Here is a 6,312-nt window from a genome sequence, read left to right on the forward strand (position 1 = left end):
AGAGCATTCAGCAAAAACAGAATAGTCATTGTATGAATTTTTTTATTTTTAAACTATTTTTGCATTTAAGATTATATTTGGCTCTAAGCAGTCAATTTTGTACTCTATCTCCTCATTTTCTTTCTGTATTTTGTAACTCATTCTCAAGCATTCTTTCAAGTATAAAACTTGAGGTCAGATAAAATTAATAGTAACATTTTAATTCTCACCCTCAATAGACAGTAAATCCAAAAGAAGTTTATTTCATTTATATTATCACAAAGAAATATGGAACTGATGTATCTTTTACAGTATTATTTTGTATTGGGAAAAATTATGTTTCAAATGGAGATACAGGATAAAAATGGTATCCCTACTCAGCTCATTCATTCAGTCATTCACATATTTAATCATCATCACATATCGAGCACTTACTGTACATGGACAATATACCACAAACATTCTCTATTCAGAAGCTTGACCAATGCCAAATTCTCTTTTCTTACAGGTAATATAGGAACAGATTAATTTTCTAAGGTCCAGTGGTCTGAATCTCTGAATCTGTGTGATTCATCTCAATGAAACACTTCCTTAGAAATCTCTTCATACCTAACTTACCCCTGTTGGAGTTGATGCTTGGGGAAGGGGAAGTTTCTGTTCTCATAACTGTGTGTGTGTGTGTGTGTGTGTGTGTGTGTAATCTTGGCCACTTGACACCTGTATCTGAGATTTTCTGACTCCCCTAACTGATTTAACATCATATTCTCAGTTAACTCTTTTACTAGCAGCAACAATATCATCGTAATTAATAAAAAAGGCTAGTGTATGCAATTATGGCTTAAAAGACTCTGTTGTTTTCGGTGACCTTTTAAAATAAGTAACAAATACTTTAGTCTTACAATCAAGCTGCTTAAATTCTGAAATGAGAAGTCAGGTAAACAGAAAGGAACCAGAGATATTCAAGTATATATTCATACCAGAATATGGATTAAGTTAACATAGAGTGATGTATGTATTTTTTAACATCTTTGGAAATTAAAGAGTAAGTCTTGCACAATGTAAGATCATTTATAACATCTATTACAGTGTATGCAAGTGATGGGGGTTTTTTTAACTGGATAAATGCATGGATACAGCCATGTCCATCTTGCCTCCATTGGAGCATCTATTGCTGATGTAGGGGTCAAAGGCCACCTCTGCCCTCAGTGTTGGAAGTCGGCACCTTACTGAGCACTCCAGCCTCTCTGCTGCCAGAACCCTGCCAGTTCTTTCCTTGGATTAGAGAGCATTACATTGCTTTGTCCACGTCTTAGAATTATTGCATCAAAATTGAGATCAGATAAAATTAATAGTAAAATTTTTATTCTCACTTTGCCAAACTTATTTTGACAGTTATAAAGAAAATATTTGTATAAATGTCCTTCAGGATAAAACTAAATTAATCTTAAATGAGCATACTTAAGAGATGGGATTCACATTGTTAATTGTGAGAAGTCAAATACTAGAACTCACATCTTCTAGGGCAGTGGTTCTCAACCTGTGGGTCGCCAACCTGTGAGTCGGGACCCCTTGGGGGTCGAACGACCCTTTCACAGGGGTCACCTAAGACCATCGGAAAACACATATATAATTACATATTGTTTTGTGATTAATCACTATGCTTTAATTATGTTCAATTTGTAACAATGAAAATACATCCTGCATATCAGATATTTACATTATGATTCATAACAGTAGCAAAATTACAGTTATGAAGTAGCAACGAAAATAATTTTATGGTTGGGGGTCACCACAACATGAGGAACTGTATTAAAGGGTTGCGGCATTAGGAATGTTAAGAACCACTGTTCTAGGGTATATCTAAGTATTTTTTTCTTCATAATCAACCTAAGATTCTCAGTGTATCAGCAAGACTTATCCTCTATAAATGTAACATTCCCTAGTTTTCTGCTGAAAGGATTTTTTATTGAATAAAAAGAATTTTAATAAAGGTTAAAACATTTTATATCCTGGAAATCCCCCAAAATGATGTGGAATCATCAAGCTTTGTAATTAACTCAAGATACATGAACCCTTTCATCATTAATGATACATTTTTATTCTAATTGTATCTAAAAATACTTTCCTTGAGTATCACCAACCCTTATATTTGGTGCCATTGTCTTCAGTTTATGTTATTACTTTGTAAAAGGCTTTACTTCAAAATGTTACATTTGTAAAATTATCTTGTTTGCAGCATTTGAAGACCCAGGACCAGAGATATTATAAAATTGATTTGTACCTGGAGTGGAAAAAGTAGATGATAGAATCCCATTACAGGAAACAAGTAAACTAGATTGTCACTTTAAGAGATTTCTTATGGAGGATTTATTCTTTAGCTTGTTATGATTTCATTCTTATAGAAGCAGCTGTACTTGTTATCGCACTCTGCCACATCATCAGTCATCTAGCTACTGCGGAGAATTCCCCTCGGCAGAACAGGACATTCATGAGTTTATATTACTGCCATAAATTCTTTGGCTGTAAGTTTTTATACAAATAATCCCATGTCTCTTGTATACATTGCACCAATTGGTTAATAACATGATCTCTACCAGGGGATTTCTGGAATGTTCTATCTTTTAAAAACAATGGCCCTGGGTACATTTTTACATACGCTAAAAATATTCTAAATGAAATTAGGCAGTCTGAAGACATCTAAATGATGAGAAAATATGTTTTTCCTTAATTTTCCAATTTAACCTGGTGAGCTCTTTCTTTTAGCTGAGTGACATGAAGACAAGTATGTGTAAAAGGAATATAGTAAGGTTGGTTACATTTTAAAAAAATAAAAAATATGGAGTGACTTTTCAAATGAGAGTGGTGAGTTGTTGGCCATGAAATTCTTTGCACAGATCCTTCATTGCTTTTCGAGGTGAATAACTTCCATAAAGAAGGCCAGTATTTCCAGCATGCCAACCACTAAGTAGACTCCAGAGTTTCTGGCCACTGGCAAATTCTTCTTACAATGAAAGTGAAAAAAGAGTGCTTAAGCATACCAGTTAGTTGGCCATTGACTATTGCCTGAAATGTACTAATCTAATTTTCTTTTATATCCATTCTTTTCATGACAAATACAGGAATAGGATCTCAAATGTTATCTCACAATTCTAAAAGTGGAAAGTGTTCATCACTGGGTCTTCTTTCATAAATCACACCATCTTTTAAGTTCTTGTGAGCTCCATCTCTGATTATACTAAACCATTAACTGAATCTCAATTTTAGTGACTAAGTTGATATCATCTGAAGAAACATAGGAAATTTTTTGATAGGTAACATAGATATAACATGACATACATCAATGTAGGTTTGGGATTAGTGTTTATGATATTTCAGAGTGATCTAATTTAACATCGAAATTCCAAAATCAGTCACAATTTTCCAACATGGAAGGTATGGCCAACTAGATTGAAACTTCAAATTGCTCACATTCTACCCTCAGTACTATGTTCTTCTGATGTAAGTATCTTTAGAAGCTTACATTTAGCTGTGGAGATTGAACTTCAGTTAAATTAGAGTTTAAGGTATGCCTGTTAATGACATAAAAAATGAAGTGACACCAGTAACTGAAATTAGAGATAAGTTGTTTGTCAAGTTATAGGTTACATATATATAGTAGGTTCCCATTTGTAGGAAAATGACATGTTTGCTTATTTTTACAATACTAAGAGTGCCTATGAAAATATTATTTTCAGTTAAATGTATATGGGAAATTTGGAGAGTGAGAAAAATAGAAGTTCTAATATTCATTTTATATTATTGTACTATTTGAATTTTAGAAGAATTGGATATAACTTTGAAAGAAAGCATACAATAAAGAGAATAGATGAAAGATCATGTGACCTCTTTCAATATTAATCTTATGAAGAAAAGTATACATATCATGTATAATTTCATTCTGAGCTATAGAAAATAATATGGTTGATTCTAAATTAGAAATGAGTTAAAGAAACATTTTAAGATTGTGTTAAAAAATAAAACCATAATGAGCCATAGATCATTTTATTTGTCTAATATTTTAATAACATACATTGTCAGCTTCATAACTTACCTTAAAATAAAGAGTAGTTACATTTAGCTGGTTATAAATTCTAAAATTTAGTCAAGATTTTTTTTTAATTTAAGTTCTTTATTGTTTAAAGTATTACATGAGTCTCCTTTTTCCTCCATTGACCTTTCCCCGGCCACTACCACCCCAGCACATGCCCTCACCCCCCTACTGTCTGTGTCCATTGGTTATGCTCATAAGCATGCATACAAGTCCTTTGGTTGATCTCTTATCCCTCACTCCCTGACTTCCCTCATAGGTTGGACGGTCTGTTTAATGCTTCTATGTCTGTGGTTCTATTTTTGTTCATCAGTTTATGTTGTTCATTATATTCCACAAATGAGTGAAATCATGTGATATTTATCTTTCTCTGACTGGCTTGTTTTGCTTAGCATAGTGCTCGCCAGTTGCATCCATGCTGCTGCAAATGGTAATAATTCCTTCTTTTTTACAGCAGCATAGTATTCCATTGTGTAGATGTACCACAGTTTTCTAATCCATTCATCTGCTGATGGGCACTTAGGCTGTTTCCAAATCTTAGCTATGGTAAGTTGTGCTGCTATGAACATAGGGGTCATATATCCTTTCTGATTGGTGTTTCTTATTTCTTGGGATATATTCCTAGCAGTGGGATCACTGGGTCAAATGGGAGTTCCATTTTTAGTTTTTTGAGGAAACGCCATACTGTTTTCCACAGTGGCTGCACCAGTAGCATTCCCACCAGCAGTACACGAGTGTTCCTTTTTCTCCACATCTTCACCAACACTTGTCGTTTGTTGATTTGTTGATGATAGCCATTCTGACAGGTGTGAGATGGTACCTCATTGTTGTTTTGATTTGCATCTCTCGGATGATTAGTGACTTTGAGCATGTTTTTACATGTCTCTTGGCCTTCTGTATGTCCTCTTTTGAAAAGTGTCTATTTAGATCCTTTGCCCATTTATTGATTGGATTGTTTATCTTCCTTTTGTTAAGTTGTATGAGTTCCCTATACATTTGGAGATTAAACCATTATTGGAGATAACATTGGCAAATATGTTCTCCCATGCAGTGGGCTTTCTTGTTGTTTTGTTGATGGTTTCTTTTGCTGTGCAGAAGCTTTTTATTTTGATGTAGTCCCATTTGTTTATTTTCTACTTAGGTTTCCATTGCCCTAGGTATTGCTATGACATATGTCTGCTATTTTTTAAAATATATTTTATTGATTTTTTTACAGAGAGGAAGGGAGAGGGATAGAGAGTTAGAAATATCGATGAGAGAGAAACATCGATCAGCTGCCTCCTGCACACCCCCCACTGGGAATATGCCCACAACCAAGGTAAATGCCCTTGACTGGAATGGAATCTGGGACCCTTCAGTCTGCAGGCTGATGCTCTATCCACTGAGCCAAACCGGTTAGGGCTATGTCTGCTATTTTGCTGCCTAAGGATTCTTCTAAGATTTTTATGGTTTCCCATCTTATATTTAAGTCCTTTATTCATTTTGAGTTTATTTTTTAAAATAGCATTATTTTTTTAGTGGTCACAGTAGGCCAAATGAACATGACCTTTCTGAAAGGAATAATAAACTTTTTAAAGCTGAAAGAATATTTTTATTTGAAATTTCAGAATCTATTAGCTATGTGCTACGTATATAATACATCAATTAAATGAAGTAATAAAAATCAAGAGAAAATACATTTAAACTGTAACCTACCACTGGCATCTAAGTCCATGCTGGACTCAGGGATGATAGAATTATACCTTGTATTTTGAGAGTAAGCATGCTAAAGATAATTCTAAGTTATGCTGTTTGAGAATTATAAGTAATAGAATTTTCCATGCAGTGTTGAAATATTTCAGGGAAATGTTGAGCCTTTTAGTTTAGAACAGTGATTCTCAACCTTGGCTACACATTAGAATCACCTGGGAATCTTTTTTAAAATCATGACTTCTGGGCCTCATCTTCCAGAAATTCTGTTTCTTTGTTGTGTGGTGGGGCCACAATATTAGTAACAAAGAAACAGAATTTCCGGAGGATGAGGCCCAGAAATCAGGATTTTAAAAAGATTCCCAGGTGATTTTAATGTGCAGCCAAGGTTGAGAACCACTGGTTTAGAACAAGGTGGGAAGCATACATGACACAGGTGCATATTATGCCACTCCTCAACTACTGAGCATTCTCAAACTCAGTGGACTGTATCACGTTTTTTGTTCTCTGACCCCTGTAGAAATTTTATTTCTGGAATATTCTGTGTATGACTTTCA

The sequence above is a fragment of the Myotis lucifugus genome, unplaced genomic scaffold (assembly GCF_000147115.1).
Source record: "Myotis lucifugus unplaced genomic scaffold, Myoluc2.0 scaffold_15, whole genome shotgun sequence".
NCBI classification, from domain to species: Eukaryota; Metazoa; Chordata; class Mammalia; order Chiroptera; family Vespertilionidae; genus Myotis; species Myotis lucifugus.